General features: G+C 45.9%; 1 protein-coding gene across 4 annotated transcripts in view; it reads left to right on the top strand.

Annotated features, from left to right (window-relative positions):
- Nucleotides 1-21,942, top strand: part of OPTN (optineurin) — a 543,667-nt gene that overhangs the window by 48,190 nt on the left and 473,535 nt on the right. For 2 of the 4 annotated variants that reach the window (XM_086919855.1, XM_086919848.1), the window contains exon 2: nucleotides 21,713-21,811. The exons of the other annotated variants lie outside the window; for them this stretch is intronic. The gene's annotated coding sequence lies outside the window, so the exon portion shown is untranslated. The remainder of the gene's footprint in view (nucleotides 1-21,712; nucleotides 21,812-21,942) is intronic. 4 annotated transcript variants of the gene reach the window in all.

Raw genomic sequence — 21,942 nt, 5'->3', positions numbered from 1 at the left:
CGTCAAATCAATCGCAGATCCCCTCCCCTCAACCCCCCACACACAGCGCCTTGAGACCCTACGGGTGAGTAGTCTTGCTTTAAATAGTAATTGATTTGAAGCAATGGAGCAGAAAGAAAGGCTTAAAGCGTATCACATCATAAGACGCTTGCTTTTAAATTTGTATTTGCAAACATTTTAAATTTAAATACCACTATTTTGTTTCTATTTCATTTTATAGTGCTACTCATCCACATGTATGGTGTCAAAGCGCTTTAGATCACATGTACACATATATTGACAATAAATGAAGAGTGTAAATCAATGTACAGGTTGTGTAACAAAAGTAAGTAACCGTTACAAGGTTGAAGAGTTGCATGCTGTTTATAGCTCACTGTGCTATATGGGAAGGATTAAAATGTATGGACTGTACATAACCAAATGAGCTCTGTATTCAAAGCAGTAACCCACTTATCTAGTTTCATAAAATAAAAATCTGTCATCTGCATATTACATAGCATTTAGCATGAAGTGCACTGCATGAGACACATTAACCCTTGCAAGTTTATTTAAATGCACTCATGAGTCATGATACTAGACTAGAGTGTGCTATATGTTAAAATAATTACAAAGTAGTATATTTAAATAATGGAAATATTGCAAAAATAATTTAAAAGAACAATAATTAATACTTCACACTTACCCCAGTTATCAGGCAGCTTCAGGAGAAGTGTGACTCAGGGGTTAGAGGCGGCAGACCCGGAAGCTGAGATCGGCCCTGGACCAGAGTTCAATTCCGCGCCCCGACGGGGGTTGGGCTCAATAATTCCACGGACTCGATAATTCTCACTCCGGTGCCTACTCGACTCACGGGTTCACACTCTGCGACTCTGGGCAATAGCTTGCTTAATCTCCACAACGGCCCCTCGCGGCGGGATGCCTGGCTTTCACCTTGTGGATACCCTGCCATGTATGGCGAGGTAGCACACAAGCTTTAAAGTGCTTCCTTTCAGTGGTTCCAAAATTTATGAGATTGTCAGAAAACGTACCGTTTCTTTGTAGATGGGTAACACTCGAGCAGCAAAATGCTATTTTGCATTTAGCAACAAATATCCTTGAAAAGGACCTGCCACCAACTCCAATACAAAAAGAGTATTTCTTTGTTGCAGTGACACAGTATGGGAGTGCAGTGGTTCAAGATGAGACTAAAAAGGCACCTACATGTAGGAAAATTGCAATGGATGTGAGGAGACTAGCACAAGGAGAGGAAGCAATTTTGCTACTCAACAGCATCTATGAGAACTTGGGAAGTGAGAGAAAGAGTGAGGGAGGGAAGAAAAAAAGACAGAAATGAAGGGTAACGAGATAAGGGGAAGAGAGTACTTGATGTTATTTCATAACTTTTAGCTTCAAAAGACGAAGGAGGAAAAGCGTTAACCAAGTATTGACAATTTAGCTGGTGCACGATAAAAATAAGTAATTGGCACGCAAATAACATTATCCCTTTTAGCCTCTTAAATGGGACACATTTTATCGAATGAGCAAGATGAAAGATTGTTTAACCTTGGTCGAGACACTAAGTTTAACCCTACCAAAAGCCATGTGCTGTTTGACCAGTTAAAAGACAGAAGATGACGAAAAACACGCAGACTTCACCCGCCTTTACCCTAACCATTTTACCAATTTCTTACTGTGAGGCTGTCTCAGGAGCAAATCGGCTTCCTCCATTAACGCACGGATTAATCATTGGTAATCTTTGTAACACGTTGTCCTACTCTTCCTCATTACACTCCTTAGCATCGACTTTTTTGCCCTACCTGGAAAGGTGTCTAAAATGCATAAAATAAAACATCCCCACCCCCTCCAGTGACGACTAATGAAAGGGTCGGGTGAGGGTGTACTCGTCATCATTCCCAATCCCCAGCCTTCAATGCAGCCTCGGGCTTACACTGTACCCGCCCGAGGCTGCTTTAAATTTATGATGCTGCCTTGCGTCATTTCTGGGCGGGCCCCAAAAGGGCCATTCTTTATATTCCCGGGCTGGCACCTAATGCGCCCGGTGTTTACACTCCGGCAGTAAGGCTGTAGCATTAAATTGTGACACATGCGCAAAAGCGCATGTGTCACAAATCACCCCACACGCTGCCTCCATTTCCTGCCTGGCCTGCCTGCTGCTGCAGTGACGCTCGCTCGAGTGCGTCCTAAACTGATGGCAGGCAGGCAGGCAGGCAACAGGATGTCACGGGCCGGGCCGGGGCTTTGATCAGCACTGCAGTGCGGATCGGGATTTAAAATGCCTGGTAAGTAACATTCTTACTTAGCATTTTAAATCCCTGGCTTGCTCTATGCCGGCCGAGTCAATAGGGAGGGCGGAGCCCCGCCGCCCTTGAAGAAAAACCGCCGCTGTGATATGGGAAGGTGTACTCTGGGGAACTTTCAATACCCGCCGCAAATATTTATTTTCTTCAGTTTGAAGCTTCTGTGGATCAATAAAGCCCCAGACCTCACTGCCATACAGAACTTTTGCAGAGCATACAGAACTATACAAATTCAGTATTTGCTCCGGGGACCAACGGCCCAGCCTTGATGCGAAGTTCATAATTGCCCCAACAGAACTATTTAATGTGCTGCATTTCTCATCTACCAGGGCTTTAAAGCTAAGGCGGCTATCAAATAAGATCCCTAGATATGAAAATGCCTGCACTTTTTTCCAGAGAGTGAGTGTCAATCGTATAATTACATTTCCTGTGTGGCGTTTTTCCCATTTCCATATATATGATTTGGAGAGGTTGGGGGACAGATCTAAACTTTTCATAAAACGAACAAAGCCCGTCTATAAGGCACTGGAGTCCATTCACGGTGCGTGCCAGGAGCTCCGCGTAGTCCGCGTAGAGCAAGACTGGAATCCCTCTCCTTCCAAGTTCCAAGCGCCTGGTCTAAACCATTTATGTATAAAGTGAATAGAAAAGGCGCCAGGATGCAGCCCTGTCTCACTCCCCTGGTACATGGGAAGGGGTCAGTGGTACTTCCCTCTTTGTTGTATCTGACCTGGGCAGAGGTGTTCTGGTGCAATACTCTTAGGATATTTACCAGTCCTGGATCAACTCCAAGAGCCCCCAATAGTTCCCACTATTTCTTTCGATTTACCCAATCAAAAGCTGCAGTCAGATCCATGAAAGCCAAGTACACTGTCTATTCGCTAGCAACAGTGTACTTGGCTACCAGAAGATTTAAATTGAGGCACTGATCGGAGGTTGAATGGCAATACCTAAACCCATACTGAGTATCAGTGATTATATTATGTTCGTCCGCTCAATCCATTAGCCGATTGAGGAGGGCCCTCCCTTGGACTTTCACTGTAACATCAGTAAGGGAAATGGGCCGATAACATTGTGGGTTATCTCTATTACCCTTTTTAAAGATCGGGACTATTGTGTCCGTGGACCAGGACACTGGCATGCCTGACTCCACTGCTTCATTTATAACTCTAGTTAGTATGGGCGCCCACAGATCTACCTGGCTCATTAGAAGGTCTGGAGGGATCCCATCGGGGCCCGGGGCCTTGCTCTGTGTCAGGCCCTCAATGCCTGCTTTTATCTCTCCCAGGGAAAAAAGTGTCTTAGTTGGGCTCGCACTTCCTTCCTCTATTACAGTCAGATTGTTAATACTGCCATAATTGTAGAGGCTTTGGAAGTGCTCAAACCAGGACTCGGGTAAAATATGGCATGCTAACTTGGGTTTGTTTGTGTTTTGAAAACAGGGGTCATTGATAACTTTCCAGAAAGCGGTCGAGTCCTTCGACTCAGCCGCTTTCCTAGATTCTCCCAAGCCTGCTGCTGCAATAAGGATTTGCGGCATTATAGTGCCTGTTTTTACAGCGCCCAACAAGAGGACACTTTTTAAAGCTGACTTCAATTCCCTCAGGGCGGTAGAACATTGACGGTCAAACCACCTAGGGGTGTCCAATTCCTTTTTCGGCGTTCTACTCCTGAGCAGGCCATCAATTTGTTGGGCGACACCCTCAAATGCTTTGATCAAGTCTGCACCCTCCATTGTTAGATCTAGACACTTCCAAACCTGTTGTTCACTCTCTACCCGGAACGCTCTATGGAAATCTTTGCCGTTAATGTTAGCCCATCTTAGTCTCCTACCCTGATCGGTGGCTTCAATTATGCTGCCGACCTCCCTTCGGCATGAATGCTTGGTCGGGTTGGGGTCCCTAATAGACAGGACCAGGGGATTGTGATCACTAAAAATACTGGCCTCTATGTTAAAACTTGTAATCCAGTACTTTAACGTGTTAGTAACAAAAATAAAATCAATAAAAGTGTCCCTTCCCCTGCCTTTAAAGGTAGGGTAAACCGGACTGTCCTCCCCCACTCTGATCAAATCCATAGTGTGTGTGAGGGCGTGTGTACCCAGGACCCTGCTTAGCTCACTTCCCTCCCTAGAATGGTCCAGGTGCAAGCCCTCTGCCAATGGGCAAGAGGCCTAATCCCCCTTGCTAATTTTCAAGAAGGGGCACGGATGGCAGTTAAAGTCGCCCAATAGCACCAACTGAGAGCTCATCGCCCCGTGCTCTTCTATTCCTGCCAGCCGGAACTCCAGTTCGGACAATCTTATTAAGGTCTGTCCCACTATAATGGCATTATAGAAGTTAATGAAAGTTAATTTTAGACCCTTATTACGATACCTGATCCCTTGCATGAAATCCGAGCCCCAGCCCAGGAAGTCCCATCTCCCTTGTAACCTCAAGTCCACATAGGTAATCAGACCACCCTTGGCTCTACCCGTGGTTGCCTTGCGTGCAGGAACAAAGTACATTTTGTATCCTTCTAAAACGGATACACTGCTATTTACCTCCCACGTTTCCTGTAGGCAGATAATATGAAATTTCTTTATATACGCTAGCCAGTCATTGTTTTTTATTTTGGAGGACAGTCCTGCGATGTTCCAGGAAATTATCTTGATGTCTCCATTTCTTAGGCCGACTCAGCTTTCAGGCCTGGGACAGATGTACAGACTAGGGGACTCAGCAGGTACTGGGAATTCCTCATTGGACCCGTCCCACTGTATTCTCCATGTCCACCAAGAAGAATGGGTTCATTAGACTTTGGCGTGACTATCCCTCCTAAACCTCCATTCGGGGGCAGACTCTCCCGTGTAACACCATTCCCTGGTGACAGACCGCTAGTCAGTCAATCTATTTAATTTAGGGCTGAGACACTGTGAAGATTTGCGGTTAGTTAGTGGGACTGTCCGACCCTCCCAATCTAGTCCAGCTAGATGTCGCCTATAATCATCGTGGTTTTTTGCACACATCATGTCCCTGTAGAAAAACCCAAGGGGGAATATTCTGATGATTGATCCACCCTCGTCCTAATACTACCCCTTGCATTTATTAGGAAGAAGATCTCTTACAAGTTCTGGGTACCTCAAGTTCAAAATCACACAGTCTCCTGGAAAACCCTTCCTGCTATTTCCAATCCAGGGCAATCCCTTCTTGCCATAAGAATATGCCTATGATGTGAAATATTAAAACCTGCATTATTCACCATCCAATGCTCACCTCTTTGTTTGTTAATCTCTTCTTGTTCCCTTCAGGCGTCGCGACGGGACACTCATGAGTATCCGTGCGCGTTACATGTGGACTTAACATAACATAACATAACATTAATCAGGGTTCGCGGGTTTTCTTCTCTGTCATTACTACAGGCCGAGACCCCTGTCAAAACCACTGTGTAAGGGCATGATGCCGGTGGTAGGTCTAGAGTCGGCAGGCCCCGGGTGCTCCGTGCAAGGTCGGCTGAATGGCACCGTGCCGTTGGGTGTGGCTATTCTTCACTCAGGGTGTTTGAGGGCAGTATTAAGGTTAGGCCTATGAGCTAGCCTTTCCACCCTTATCTACCCATTATCACCCACGGTGCTAGTAGGACCTGGGACGTTTACAGTGTTGGTTCCCACCATTAATCCCTTATCGGTAACCTCCTTTGTGCCTTAGGGCTGTCCGCAGTCATGGTCCCCCCCCCCCTCCCCAATTCTCTCGTTGCTAGCAGCTGACTTGGAGCATGATGCAGCCTCTATTGCCCCCGCCATGTGCCCCATGGTCGTGGGGGACACAGTGCTGCCCTGTGCAAGTAGCAAGGAGAGTTTCCCTTCTATCGGAGTCATTTTATCAAACAAGGGCCCCAAATAGGTAGTTGGCATTGTTTCCAGCTTAGACCACAATACCTTTTCTGCTCCCTGATTCATCTCCGCCTCCCTGCAATTCTGACACTGAGAGTTGGCTGCAGGCCCCCCTGCTTCTATGACCTTGCTCGGTTTGGCCGCACCCCTCTGTTTTGGTTTGGGTTTGGGTTTCGACATATGATGACCCCCACCCCCCCCCTCACATCCCCCCCCCCCCCCCCGGATCGATTATCAGGGGGCGTAGAATCAACCAAAGGGGATGCCATGATTGATGTGCCCATGACTTTCAGGGCCCTTTTAGATCATGTGACCACCTCCCCGCCTGCCCTTGGAGTGATTCCTGCGCCTGGTGGATCTGCAATTAGCACAGGCTCTACTTCCCCCGTCCCTACCCCATCGGGTGACAGAGAGATTAAATCGGGATGCCCCTCCATCTCTTCTGTGGTGTTCTGTGACTCATTTAGATCAGCGACTGGCTGATCGATAGTTTGTGTTTACCGACCTGCCCCCTGTGACGAGGGAGTGGCATGAATTAAGGCCTTTGTGTTGTTGCCAGGGGTTGGATTAGATTGGCCTGACTGGATCCCAACACTGGGCGATTTACAGACTGGATCCCAACACTGGGTGATTTACACATGGCTATAGTGCCCATGGAGGATCGCTTGTGTTCTATGATTGTATCCAACGAAAGTCTCTTCTCTGTTAACTGAATTTCGTGGATTAACCGAGACTCCGCTCTCGTAAGGAAAGCATCAAGGGTCCCCTTTACCCCACCCCCCACCACAAAGGTTATGGCCTTACGCTTGCTCATTCTGGGGAATAAGGACTTATTTTAAGCTTATATTATACAGGGTGAAGGTAAAATAGAGTCCGCAAAATCAACAAGGATCAGTACCTTAATGGCTACTTAAGTTCTATTGTGGTTCTGTCCTGTGGGCTCTGGGATATCCTGGGTCCTTGGAGTCAAGAAGGAGCCCTTTGGCCGCCTCCTTGCGTTAGATGATTGTATGCGGGGCAGCTGATTAATATTTTCAGACCAGACCGCGGAACTTCTTCCCAGTGTCTTCAGGTGCAGCAGTAATATGGGACTCCAATTGCAGATGTAAAGGGGGTGGCCCAGCCCAGCCCAGCCTCTTCTGGCCTCATCCGGCCACTGACTGGTGCGGACGGGCCTGCCCTTGACCCGGGCTTCGCCCGGGCGCGGCCCGTGCTGCGGGAGCCCTGGCCCCCTTTTCAGCTCCTCCTGGCGCTCCGACAACGGTACATGGCGTGCACGCCGCATGGGCTGATGGGGATTGTAGTTGTGTGGCGTGGCGTTGCTCCGGACCCAGTAGCGGTGTCTCCGGTCTCCCCAGCGAAATTGCAGCTCTTGCCGGTAAGTAAAGTCAATGAAGTTCTCAACCTTAGCTCTGAGGATTCCTTTAGTGTAAAAGCACCTGAATATTGCATTGAACTTGATAAATTTTGTTTAAAGTCAACAGAGAAAATTGGACTTGCTTTGTCCAGAAACTAAGGCTACTACTTATTAATATGTCCGCCCCGAAAACTGCCCCAGATGGTACTTCGTCTCTATAGAAAATGTGACTAGGAGAAATGTGTCTCCTGCAGAGTTATGTGGTGACATATTTAACTGGTTGACAGAGGCAAATGTTTATGAAATCTGTTCACAAGCTTGAAAAGTGGGTCATATCTACCCCCAACATGACTTTCTACTTTTCTGATGAGTTCACAGCAATGAAACCCCAGTTTCAAACACTACACAGCACTGAATGTGCATGATGTACCAAGTAACAATAAACAAACATTGCAAGCATCACAGTACATTGCTTGAAAGGACTGAAATAGGTGATTGGAGAGTCTAGCTACATCGTCTGATACCTACTCAAGAAAGGTTCAAAGGAGTTCAAATGCTCACCACCATAAGATTTGATATGAGATTAATGATGGTTATGTGTGGTGGGTTCCTGAAGAAAGCACCGACGTCAACATATCTGTTCTAGAGACTCGCAGGAGGATAATTTAGGAAAGAGTATCCAATGGTCAATAAGTCAATCAAACTGGATTTGTAGAGCCTGGCTAATCACCCATGAGAGTATCCAGATGAACACTGCTGCTGGGGAGGGTTAAGTTGAACAGAAGGGTCTTGAGTCCTTTCCTGAATTCCAGCAGTGAGGATGGGATCTGGAGGTGTAGTGGGTGGTCGTTCCATGACTTAGCTAAGCAGTAGGAGAAGGAGTGTCCTCCACTGTGGTGAATGACGGGGTGTGGGCAAGGCAAAGGGAGGTGTAGATCAGGTGTCTGAAGGGAAGGTTGAAGTTCAGGTGGTGGTTGATGTATGCTGGTCCTTGGTTGTGTAGGGCGTTGAAGGTGTGGATCAACATTTTAAACTGATTATTTCTTCTGAATGGGGAGCAAGTTGAGCTCCTCAATGTGGGGAGTGATGTGGGTCCACTTTGGGAGGCCTAGGAAGAGTCTGGCAGCTGAAGTCTGTACGGTCTGCAGTCTCGTGAGGAGGTGCAAGGTGATTCCTATGTAGAGTGTGTTTGGATAGTTCAGTCGGCTGGTGACGAGGGTTTGGGTGGCAGTTGTCTGGGGTCGATGGGGAGCCACTTGAAGATCTAACGGAGCATGCGAAGGGGGAGGAACAGGGATGTGGAATTCCTATAGCCTGATGCCCAGGACATATTGTTTGGGGTCAAGAGCAACACGTTTTAATGTTCATTTTGTCCTTGGGAGAAGCAGGCCCAACCCCCTGCTGCGCAAACCCTTTGGCTGCCAGTTTGCAGTACCACATTAAGGCTCAGGGAAGGGTACTGCCTGTAGTTAAGTTAATATTTGTGTGCATTTGTTAATGCTGTTCAAACTTGTATTTATGGTTTATTAATTGAGAGCCTTTATTATTAGGCTGAGCGCTCTCAGTAAATGTAAGTTCTGACTGCACTACTGACAGTGGTTCCAGTATAAAAATGTGAACACACGGTTTCAAAGTTTAGCAATATGAGGCTATGCATGATGCTCACAGAATGCTCTCTGATTCGATGCAAAAATTTGCAGAAGCTTGAAAGCAATATTAATGATTTTTTGCTTTAAATATAAAATGCTCCTAAAAAATGAAAGTAGGAAAAAAAATTTTTTGCTAAACTACTGTAAAATTTCAGTTACCATTTCTTTTCATTTTGTAAAATGTGTTGATGCATGCTAGTATTTCCCCCAAATATTCATATTAGAAAATCAGTGTAACCAGTTTCAATAAGATTTTGGGAAACAAAAATAAACAAGCATTGGCAAAGCCAGTAGGTCTGAAATGGTAGTCAGTTTTTTAGTTTTGGCAATGCGTGACTTGTTTTGGCATGGTTTTTGTAAAACCTTATTGATGTGAGAGCTGCCGAACCCTCACCAATATAACAAACATTGGCAAAAGCAAAAATTGTTTTTGGTCTCAAAAAAAGCACACACTGAACAAAACTACTTTGTGTGCCGGATATGCTCCTTGTGAAAGAGCTGAATGCTGTCACTCACCGTGAAGCCATCCAATACAGAAAGAGCATTTTAATAAACACAAAAGCTCATGGGTAACTCCAGACCAAAATAGGGGCCCACTTATTAAAGAAAGTCTCAAAAGTGCACTCTTGCATTAAGGGCAGCTATATGGCTTTTGTGAATTCACAAGAATTTACAGCAGTAGTGACGTAAATAATTAATTTACTCTCTTAATTTCTATGCAGGTAAGTACTTAATCAGTAATAACTCAAATCGGAAAGAAAGAACCAGAGTCCGTGGTGTTTAGAGTTCTTAGGGGTTTTATTCCTTAAAAAGGAATGGTCAGGACCATAATATCATGTTCTTCCCACCGCAGGGGTGGAAGAAGGGATAGAGCGCGACATTTTATTGACAGTACATAGCTTATATACTTAATTCATGTCATAGGAAACAGTGCAGGAGGCGTAACAGCAGAGAGAAGACAGGATAACAGTATACACGTGTTACTAGTACGTAATCAAGAGGCGTGAACTGGAGGTGTGTGCTAGAAACGTCACAGATAGGTGACACAAGTGGGTGGCACTAACAGAAATGTTGCAATGTCAGCAGAAATTTGGAAGCTTGAATGCGCGCGCAGCTGCATGACGTGTGAATGACGTGAAGCTGGAGGGTGCAGGAGACTTGACATTTAAACTGACGGAAAGAGACAGAAGTCTGGCATGTCAGATCAACTTGTACTTTTATCATATCTGATATCTGCTGTTATAGGAACTAAGCTATCTGGGCGGAAAGGTCTCTGGGGCAGAAGTTATTCTATACTGACTGAGAGTGCGTGTATAAGCGCCTGGATGTCTGCAGGAAAAGCGTGGGGGCATGGGCCTTCCATGGGAGCATGGTAACAGAGGCTATGAATTACTTGAATTACTTGCACAGAGACAGGCCGGCCCTTTGGCTCTGCAGCTGAGAGGATGTTTACTTAAACTAGTGGGCAGGAATGTATCTTCGAGGAGCAGATCAGATAATTCGAAGGTTGAAGTCAGTCTTGGCAGAAAGCGGGCTGAGCTGAGCGCGAGGGACCGCGCTGAAAGTAAGTCAGAGTTCACGGGTACAGAGGCAGCCTGTTCTGAGGCCCTCGTAGTCAGAAGCCAGAAAAGAGGCTCGGTGGCAGAAATTCAGGGCCTACTCAGCTAGAGCTGAAAAACAGAGAAGTACACCACAAAAAGACATTGGCATGGCATACTTAGGAACGGACTATTCAACCCATTCAGGGTGGGTCTGAAAGAGGACATATGGACGTTGGACGCAAATGTGTTTGCGTCTTCATAGCTGACACAGGAGGGAAGTTACATGTACTTTAAGCTTGATACATGGAGTCGGTGGGGTACACGATAGGGAACATAACATGACCAAAAATTTATATTTCCTCATTCCCTCCTTGTTCCCTACGGACCCTTCATGAAATCTCGATCCTCATGAATCTATCAGTTTGTTCTTGCAGCATCATTTGCTCATCTTTCTTTCTTTGACGGTTTGAGAGGAAACTGGAATGTTCAATGCAGGATGTGGCACACAGTCCACAAATCGCTGGCCCACACTGTAGGCACAGGCAGCAACTGAATACTATGACTAGGCCAATGCCTAGGAAGGATAGGATCTTCCATCCCCAAGCAGTTAACGTTGTCCAGAACCAACCGGACCAAGTCCAGGTGCCTGGATTCTGATGTATCAGATTTGCAATTTTATGAAGACGGGTGATAGCTTTGTATACAGATGGCGCGTTTTCTGGGATGAAAACACAGCAACTTGACCCGATGACCTTACAAGCTCCACCTCGATCTGCCAAGATGACGTCAATCACGAGACGATTTTGAAGGACAACAATCCGCATAGCAGACTGTTCCTCTGTTATGTTACCTAAAGCGGAAGCGGTTTCATGTACTACTGCTTCAAGTGTTCTAGTTAATCTACGTATTGTTTTACTATTTTGAACGGGGCCTACAAAGAAAAAGAATCCTTTATTAAAATCTGTGTATTGCTCCCATGCCGTTTCAGTATAATCGACAAGCGGGAGATCTCTTCGGACTCTATTGTTTACTAGATTTGGATTACGATGGTAATCAGGGGGAGCTAAGAAAACAGGGGGCAGGAGGAAAGCAAGATAACAGGTACCATCCCAATCTGGTGGTAGACTTATGTATGCGGTATGGCCACAAACAAAATATGTATGTCGTCTAGCTCGAAATGAGGACCTACCCTCATCAGTGAACTCGACTACCGTAGTACATTTACTATGACCTAAGTGTACTGAACCCTTCTTTCTAATACAGAGATGACCGGTGACTGGTAATACTGACATGGCAGGAAGGGCGGGTGCAGCTTCGGATTCAACAACAAGAATCATAAGGTTTTCTGTGTAATTGCCTAACCCATATACTTCATTTTCTAGATCAGTTCCTACTCTAACGGATTGACCTTTACTATCAGGGTAACAGGCGTAGAATAGGACTGAATTCAGGTTTCCCCATATCCATTTCCCTTCGGAGGTAACGGCAATCTCGGGATCTAAAGAGTTTATTAATCTACTCCATGCACCGCAGGAGCCATTGTGCGAGAATGGATACGGAAAAAGAGGCAGGGCTCCCTGGTATTTCTGATGGGGAGGGAGTCGGCCACATACCCAACAATTGGTAGCATTGCTGGTCTGATGAGAGTGATGTAACATACTAATGAATGTGTTGTTGCGCAGCGCAAGTCTGTAAGAAAGCTCGTGTGGAGGCAATTCACTAAAAGAATGTTCAGCAGATACATTGTAAGCAGATTGTTCACGCTTGAAAATAGGCCAGTAGATAGGCAGCAGAATACTAGCAACAATAGTTAAGATACTCAGAATAAACATGATTATTAGTGTCACTATACAGTGACTACGAAGTGATTTACAATATGCACTTTTTTTGAATCGCCTCTCTCTCTCTCTCTATCTCGATCTAGGGGATACATGTCAGAAACTATTTAACCGATTCACCTAGGGGAGGACTTAAACAATTAAACTGTCGGACTTGCTAGACCGGAGTTTCGACCTGTACTCCTCTTGGGGAGTTTTTTCTTGTTCAGATACTGTAAAGTCTTTTGGCTCAACACAGTCTTTGGTGGGGGTGGACGAGTCTCGGTCTGGTTTTAGTTCATGGAATCGTTTCACATGACTCGTATGAACCCACCCCTTTCTCCCTTCGATTTTTACTGCAGTCCTCGTGGTGAGAAGAACGGTCTTCGGGGATTTCCAGCGGGGCTCCAGCGGACTCTTCCTGTCGAAATTGCGCACCAAGACTAGATCACCAGGACGGACATCGTGCGGCTTGACATCGGTGTTGTCGGGGAAGGCTGCGGCAACCTGTGAACGACATGATTGGAGTGCAGACATCAAGGAGGCAAGGTAATCTGTCAACATGTTACAATCAACATCAGTGATTTTCTTCGGAATGGGCGTCCCCCACATATTCGGTGGTCTGCCAAAGACCACTTCGTACGGGGATAGCCCTGATCTCGAGTGGGCAACCATTCTCATGTAGAATAGTGCCACGGGCAGGGCGACTATCCAGTCGACCCCTTTCTCCTGACATATTTTTGCAAGGCGTATTTTTAGTGTCTGATTATGCCTTTCTACCAGGCCTGCGGCTTCGGGATGTCGGACACAATGGAATTTCCACTGGTATCCTAGCAGTAAAGAAACTTGCTTCATTAACTCGGACGAGAATGGCTGTCCGTTATCTGAGTATACGACACGGGGCAAACCGTACCGTGGGAAGAATTCACGAACCAGCTGCTTGGCAGTGGTCGGAGCAGTATAGTCTGGGACTGGGTATGCTTCGGTCCAACGGGAAAGTGCACAAACAACTACAAGGACATACTTGAATCCTCTACAACGGTTCATCTGGATATAATCCATCTGGAGGACTTCAAAAGGGTGATCGGGAGGATGAAATCCACCTTGCTCTACAGGGACGCTTTTTCCTGGATTGAACTGACAACAGATCATGCAAGTACGCACTTTCTGTTTTGCGGCTGCTCGTAAGTGTTTATTACTCCAGAGATTTTGTAAACTGTCTAACATCGCTTTCTCTCCTAGATGTGCTGGACTATGTGCTGTATTTATCATGACTTGAACCATAGAGTCGGGCAGAAACCATGTAGATTTTCCCTTAGTCATCCAACCTTGATCTGTCTGGATCCCTCCTAGTTCAATCCACTTCTTTATTTCATCTGCGGTAGCATGTGTCTGAATATCAATGACATCTAGAGCGGGATCCTTAACTGCCATACACTTTGTCGGTACTATTGTCTTTGTCACATCAGTTGTCTGGGTGTGAGTCAGTGCTGTATGTTTTGCTGTCCGGTCTGCCAGGTCGTTACCCTGGGAAACCGAATCTATGACTTTAGTATGTGCTTTACACTTCATAACAGATATGCCTGAAGGCAGATGTATTGCTTCGAACAGTGCTTGAATGAGGGGACCGTGTTGGATCTTGGCACCATGGGAGGTCAAGAAACCTCTTTCTTGCCATAACATGCCGAAGTCGTGTACGACTCCGAAAGCATACCGGGAATCTGTGTATATGTTAACATTTCTGTTCTTGGCTAGTATACAGGCTCGGGTCAGAGCAACAAGCTCTGCCGCTTGAGCGGACAGTGTGTCAATACGGTGTGTTTCTTTAACTTCAGTTTCAGTGGTCACTGCATACGCGGCCACTAATTCTCCTGTACTTGTTCTCATGCATGAACCGTCCACATAAAGTGTCAGGTCTGGATTTGTCAGTGGGACATCTGTTAAATCTCGTCTAGGCTTTGTTACTGCATTAATGATCTCTATACAATCATGCGGGGCTAGATCTGTCACAACTGAGGGTAACAATGTTGCGGGGTTCAAAATGCTGCAGCGCCTGATTTCTATGTGTGGCTTGAATAGCGTTAATTCGTAACCTGTCAGTCGTGCTATAGTCAAGTGCTGAGTCTGGGTTCTGTTTAACAGAACCTCTACAGAGTGTGGAACTTGTACTGTTAATTGATGGCCTAGAACAATTGAATCGCTCTGTCTGATGGCTAATGCTGTTGCTGCTACTGATTTCAAGCACGCAGGGAGTGCCTGGGCTACTGAATCCATTGTACTTGAGAAATAAGCACAAGGCTTATGTGAACCTGCTTGATCTTGAGTGAGGACAGACAACGCTGTACCATCACGTTCTGTAACAAAAAGTGTAAACGGTTTGCTGTAACATGGTGTCGCTAAAACTGGTGCTTGGCATAAGGCTTTCTTTAATTCTTCAAAAGCTTGTGTGTGTTCCTGAGTCCAAGGGAGGGCAGTCGAAGTCGCTGCCTCCTGTGTCGTTAACTGGATGAGTGGTTTAGCCAGAAATGCATATTGAGGAATCCATTGTCTGCAGTACGAGGTGAGGCCTATGAAGGCCCGCACTTCCTTCTGTGTCTGGGGTCGTGGCATATTTACAATTAACTGAATGCGATCGGGAGTGAGCTGTCTCCCCACTTTGGACAGCAAGTGACCCAAGTACACAACTTGCTGAACACAGAATTGTAGCTTCGAAGGGGACACCTTGTGTCCCTTGTCAGCCAGAAAATGTAAAACTGTCAGTGATGCTTGTTCGCATTCGGGCTCACTTCGTGCGGTGATCAGTAGATCATCGACGTATTGCAGTAAAGCGGTGTTAACTGGCATTTGAATACAATCTAGTTGTCTTTTCAGTGCTTGACTATAGATGCTGGGGCTTTCTGTGAATCCTTGAGGTGCGCGGGAGAATTTGAAACTTCGTCCATTTAAACTGAATCCGAATAGATATTGGCTGTCGGGGTCAATAGGTACACTAAAGAAGGCGTTCTTGAGATCAATTACAGTAAAGAACGTTGCTTCAGAATCAATAGCAGTCAATAAGGAAGAGATGTCGGGGACCACAGGGTATTGTGGTACAATGCATTTATTCAATTCTCTTAGATCAATCACCAGCCGATATACTGGCGGTGCATTGGGGTCGGTACGTTTAAGAATCGGAATGATGGGTGAATTACAGACATTGGAGTCGGTCTCTACGACCACTCCTTGGGCAATGAGCTCTTCAATGATTTTCAGTAAAGCCACTACAGCATCGGGTGGTAACTTGTATTGTCTGATTCTGGGTAAAACAACACCTGTCTTGAGTGTAACACGGTATGGAGTGATATGCATGCAACCTACATCAGTTGGGCCTTTTGCCCACAAGTAATCTGGCACATTTTTCAATCTGACATCAAATTCTCTCAAAACATAGTGACCCTTGAAATCCCGCAGAAAGAGTCTAACTCCCTCCGGGGAACAGCATATTATAGCTCCTAGAGCTTTCAGAGTTTTTATTCCTAACAGATTTTCTGGGCATGATTTCGTGAGTAACAGGTCTGTAATACGTGATAATGGACCCACAGCCAAGGGAACGGGTTGCGTTACTTCATTTACAATAGGCTGTCCTGAAAAACCAAGGGAAACATTCTGTGAGCCTGAGAGGGGTGCCCCTGGGACTTCATCATGGCTGATTGTGGTGCGACTTGCCCCTGTGTCAATTAAAAACTTTCTGTCTTTTCCCAATACGTGACTGTGTACATAAGGACCTTCTTGATCTACAGGAATTTCAATAAGAGGCAAGCCACCTTCCCTCTCTAGGCTGTTTCATGTATATCGGGGGTAATCTGGATATGCAGACTGGGCATACTGGTACATCTGTTGTGATACTTGCTGAGTCGCGGCAATGGGCTGTGGCTGTGGTACCGCTACTGTCTGTGCTGTGTGTGATGGAGCATGCATAGACTGTGTGTTCTGCATTGGCTGTTCGTTCTGTGAGGTCTGTTGATGTCCATGGTCATGTCTAGGCGGATGCGGTCTTTCTTTAGTTTTACCTGTTGCTATGTTATGTTTCAGGACTGGGCATCCATGTACGTAATGACCTGGCTGTTTACAGTAATTTCATGTCCCTTTAACGGGAGCTGTAGGGTGACTTGTCTGGGTCCCACCTTTTCTCTGACCGTCGGCTGGGACCGTCTGAGCTACTAACATTTTCATCTTTGTGTCTTTCATACGTTTCTGTTCCTGATCTTGTTCTTCTCTAATTCTGTTCTGATGATATTGGAGCATCTGTAACATCTGGGATGGCGTATTTGCCTGCCAAGTACTTTCAACTTTGTTTTCTTGGGCTTTTTCTGATTCTTTAAGTCTGTCTTCTCTACGGAGTGCTTTCTCAGCACGCTTATGTGATTCCTTACGCCAAAATTCTATGGCGTCTTTCTGAGATTGTCTAGCTTTCTTTTTCCATAATGCTTCTTCTACCTTCATGATGCACTCGGCATCCCATGTTCCGGTAGCGGGCCATCTGTGTCTTTCGTCTAGATGTTTAGTGTAGTCGGCCCATAAATCTAGATATAATATGGCATCTATGCCATGCTGGTGGTACATAAAGTTACCGGGAGTGTCCCTAGGGGGGATAGGAATTTCTTCCTCTAGTATCCCTTTCCTAGTTCCTATCTGCTTTAACTTGTTAAAAAACGGCATTTTGCTTACGTAGTACTGAATGCTCAATCCTTTGTTTACTTAATACTGGATATAGCTAATTATACAAGAAACACAATGATACACATTAAAACAGTCTCTCATACAACGATATTAATCACATGAACATTTAGACACACATATAACTACCCCCCTACACTAGATGTACTGCTAAACAGCACAGATACACTGCTGAGCACAGTGCAAGAACTGAAAACATCGGATATACTGCTAAACTGTACAGATACACTGTCTAAAACAGTGCAGACCGGACTTGTGTACCCAAACCCGTCTAGATACGTCCCAGCAATGGTACTCACCGGGAAGCACGGAAAACAGAAGGCCTCGGAAAACTCGACTGGACTCGGCTCGACACTTCGGAAAACCTCGGAAAAACTTCGGAAACCTGGTGGGCCTCTTGACACCTCGGACCTTGCTTCTTTCGGCTAGGCTCTGGTCGGGATCCTCCGCACTCCTCACCGCCTCGTCTGGGTACTGATCGCAGTCTTCGTCACCTCCGTGGACCAGAGGGAGATGCAGGAAATCCTGCCGGTACGCGTAAGTTCCGTCTAGCTGATGGCAGGGGACATAGCTTGCAACGCACCTACCGGCGCGTGAGGTGGGGGAGGGGTCCCTATTCGGGCGCCAGAATGACGTAAATAATTAATTTACTCTCTTAATTTCTATGCAGGTAAGTACTTAATCAGTAATAACTCAAATCGGAAAGAAAGAACCAGAGTCCGTGGTGTTTAGAGTTCTTAGGGGTTTTATTCCTTAAAAAGGAATGGTCAGGACCATAATATCATGTTCTTCCCACCGCAGGGGTGGAAGAAGGGATAGAGCGCTACATTTTATTGACAGTACATAGCTTATATACTTAATTCATGTCATAGGAAACAGTGCAGGAGGCGTAACAGCTGAGAGAAGACAGGATAACAGTATACACGTGTTACTAGTACGTAATCAAGAGGCGTGAACTGGAGGTGTGTGCTAGAAACGTCACAAATAGGTGACACAAGTGGGTGGCACTAACAGAAATGTTGCAATGTCAGCAGAAATTTGGAAGCTTGAATGCGCGCGCAGCTGCATGACGTGTGAATGACGTGAAGCTGGAGGGTGCAGGAGACTTGACATTTTAAACTGACGGAAAGAGACAGAAGTCTGGCATGTCAGATCAACTTGTACTTTTATCATATCTGATATCTGCTGTTATAGGAACTAAGCTATCTGGGCGGAAAGGTCTCTGGGGCAGAAGTTATTCTATACTGACTGAGAGTGCGTGTATAAGCGCCTGGATGTCTGCAGGAAAAGCGTGGGGGCATGGGCCTTCCATGGGAGCATGGTAACAGAGGCTATGAATTACTTGAATTACTTGCACAGAGACAGGCCGGCCCTTTGGCTCTGCAGCTGAGAGGATGTTTACTTAAACTAGTGGGCAGGAATGTATCTTCGAGGAGCAGATCAGATAATTCGAAGGTTGAAGTCAGTCTTGGCAGAAAGCGGGCTGAGCTGAGCGCGAGGGACCGCGCTGAAAGTAAGTCAGAGTTCACGGGTACAGAGGCAGCCTGGGCTGAGGCCCTCGTAGTCAGAAGCCAGAAAAGAGGCTCGGTGGCAGAAATTCAGGGCCTACTCAGCTAGAGCTGAAAAACAGAGAAGTACACCACAAAAAGACGTTGGCATGGCATACTTAGGAACGGACTATTCAACCCATTCAGGGTGGGTCTGAAAGAGGACATATGGACGTTGGACGCAAATGTGTTTGCGTCTTCATAGCTGACACAGGAGGGAAGTTACATGTACTTTAAGCTTGATACATGGAGTCGGTGGGGTACACGATAGGGAACATAACATGACCAAAAATTTATATTTCCTCAGTAGGGCAAAAAATAGTACTCCTAGAAAATATTTGTGAACTGCATTTTAGCTTGAGCAAATATGCATGTGTAGATTTGTTAATGCGAACACCTGAGTGTTTGCAAGTTTATTTTCCCTCCAACCACTTTTTTCCCAACTCTGGAAGAAGGTTTACATCTGCCATTGTCAGGACTAAATTTCTAAGAATTCTTAGAGAAGAGTTGTTGAAAACCCTTAAAACATGCAAGTTAATAGGTTTGCACAGACTCAAAAGAACATTCCAACCCTGGAACTATTGTTTACCACTACCTTCAGTCATAGTATGTAGATCTGTGGAAACATAGCAACATAAAGGGATTGCTAGTATTCAAACACTACTATGGTATGAGCCCTGGCATAATCAGAGAGGCTATATAAGAGCTCTTATATAATGATATTGCTGCCATAATTTGTCGCCGCACAACATGGCACCAAAGGGAGTGGATTTTGTTATAGGACAAGTAGATTTATGAAGCAACCTGCCCCATGGACAAGTAGATATTTTAATAAATTCCACACCCCTGAGGAAGCAGGCGGATGAGACTGCATTGATCTGTCTTTTCATGGTGACCCTACTCTCCAGGATAATGTGAAGGTTGCGGGTATGGTGGTCACAGTGGGTGAGAGTCTAAGTTCAGGAGGCCACCAGGCATTGTTCCACGAGGAGGTGTTCCCGAAGATCAGCACTTCTGTCTTGTCTGTTTTGAGTTTTAGGTAGTTGTCTTTTATTCATTCAGCAATGCTCGTCCTGCATCTGTAGAAGTTAGTCAGCGAGGCGGAGGGGTCTTCTGAGAGTGAGAGGATGAGCTGGGTATCGTCGTTGTAGGATATGCTGTTTAGTCCATGAGTTCTGACAACATTGGCTAAGTGACTCATGTTGGTGTTGAACAGAATAGGGCTGAGTGACGAACCTTGAGGGACACCACCCAAGGTGTTCTTGGGTTTCAAAGTGAAGGCTCGTAGGCGGATGTCCTGGGTTCTTCCGGTGAGGAAGGATGCAATCCATTTTAGGGCGTCTCCTTGGATTCCAATGTGTTGAAGCCTTTTGATCAGGGTGTTGTGTGATACTGTGTTGAATGCTGCAGAGAGGTCGTGGAGGCTCAGCGCTGCTGATTTGCCCTAGTCAAGGAGGGATTTGATGTCTGTGGCTGCGATCAGGGTGTTTTCCGTGTTGGGGTTTGTGTGGATTCCGGATTGAGAAACGTCCAGAAGATTGTTGTTCTCTAGGTGTTCTTTGAGTTTGCTGTTGATGGCCTTCTTGATGGCTTTGGCGGGAAAGGGCAGCAGAGAGATGGAGTGGTAGCTCTTAAGTTCGTTGTGTTGGTGGATGGTTTCTTGAGTAGGGGCATGACTTCTGTGTGCTTGCATTCTTCGAGGAAGGTGGCAGTGGTGATGGATGTGCTGAAAATGTGTATGAGCTCGCTGCTGATAGTCTTGCTCCCGAGATGTGGTGGGGATAGGGTCCATCGACGATCCTGAGTAGACTGAGTTCATGATGGAAGTGGTGTCTTGTGAGTTAAGCTGGTCGCAGATGGTGAGCATGTGGTCATGTTTTTCATTTGTGAGGGGTGAGAAAAATGAGGATGTTTGTGGTGGGTTGGGGTTCGAGCTGTCTGTAGAAGGTGGCGATATTGTCGTGGAAGAAACGTACCAAGGTGTCACAGAGTTCCTGGGAAGGGGTGACAATATTTTTCGGTGATTGACGAGTTGGAGACGTTTCTGACTATGCTGAATAGTTCCTTGCTGTAGTTGGAACTGGCTCTGATGCAGGCAGCAAGGGAGCTCTTTTATTTCCTGTTCAGGAGTTGGTGGTATTGGTTGAGGGATGTCTTGAATGTGGCTCATTCAGTGGGCTCCTTGCCTGTACGCCATTTCCTTTAGAGTCATTTGCAGTGGTGTTTCATGGTTCTTAGTTCTGTGGTGTACCAGTTGGTTTATTTGAAGGACCTCTTGAGCGTGGTATATTTGACGGGGCGACTCTGCTGGCGCAGTCTGTGATTCAGGTGGAGAAGTTCTTGGCAGCCTGTTCTAGGTTGGTTGCAGTGTGTGGGCGGGAGGTGTTGAGGGGACTGGTCTATTGACTCTCTGAGACTTTGTTCCATCTGCGGTGTGATGTGCTGATCGGCCTGGGGGCGGTGCTGGGGGATCCCAAGACGGTGAAGTGGATGCAGCACCCCAGTCGTTCAGCATCCCAATAAAAGTGAGTTATCTGCTGATAAAGTTCTGTAAACAGCAAGCCAGTCTACAGGGCAAGGAGTAACTGGTTACTTTGTGCTGCTGCCAGTAGCACAAGTGTCACCACTGTCACATCAAGAATTGTAACTCAGACAGCATGGTAGACACAGCATGTTGGAGGGAACACTTTCTTCAACTTTTCAAGCTGTCTGTCAAATCTGGCCACATTTTGCCTTTGCAAAAAGCATGCAAGAAGGAGAAAGCCGGAAAACTGTCTTGTAAAATTATTTTGCTGTATTTTTTTGTATGCATCCCCCTTTTTGCTGAGGCCAAATGAAGAGCTTCTAGCATCTTTGAAAAGCAAACATGTCTGCGATTTTGCTAATAAAAATGTCCTTTATTGTTGTTATGTTATTACAGGGCATTGGAAAATATAAGACTCTTGACCTCATCTGTCTGAAGCCTCATCACAAGAAACCTTTGACAGGAGAGTGGCTGCAGAGTGGATGATTTAAATCAGTAAGTGGCATTCAATTTGCACTCTCTGGCAAATCATCTGCTGCTATTGATCGGAATGCCAGAAATACGAATTACATAAATAGCTTACTTTGGTAGACCACTCAAGTATTATTGGTTCTCAGTCTCTGAGC

Source organism: Lissotriton vulgaris, chromosome 1_1, assembly GCF_964263255.1.
Source record: "Lissotriton vulgaris chromosome 1_1, aLisVul1.2, whole genome shotgun sequence".
Taxonomy (NCBI): domain Eukaryota; kingdom Metazoa; phylum Chordata; class Amphibia; order Caudata; family Salamandridae; genus Lissotriton; species Lissotriton vulgaris.
The sequence above is the reverse complement of the archived record's forward strand: the minus strand, read 5'-3'. Positions and strand labels throughout refer to the sequence as shown.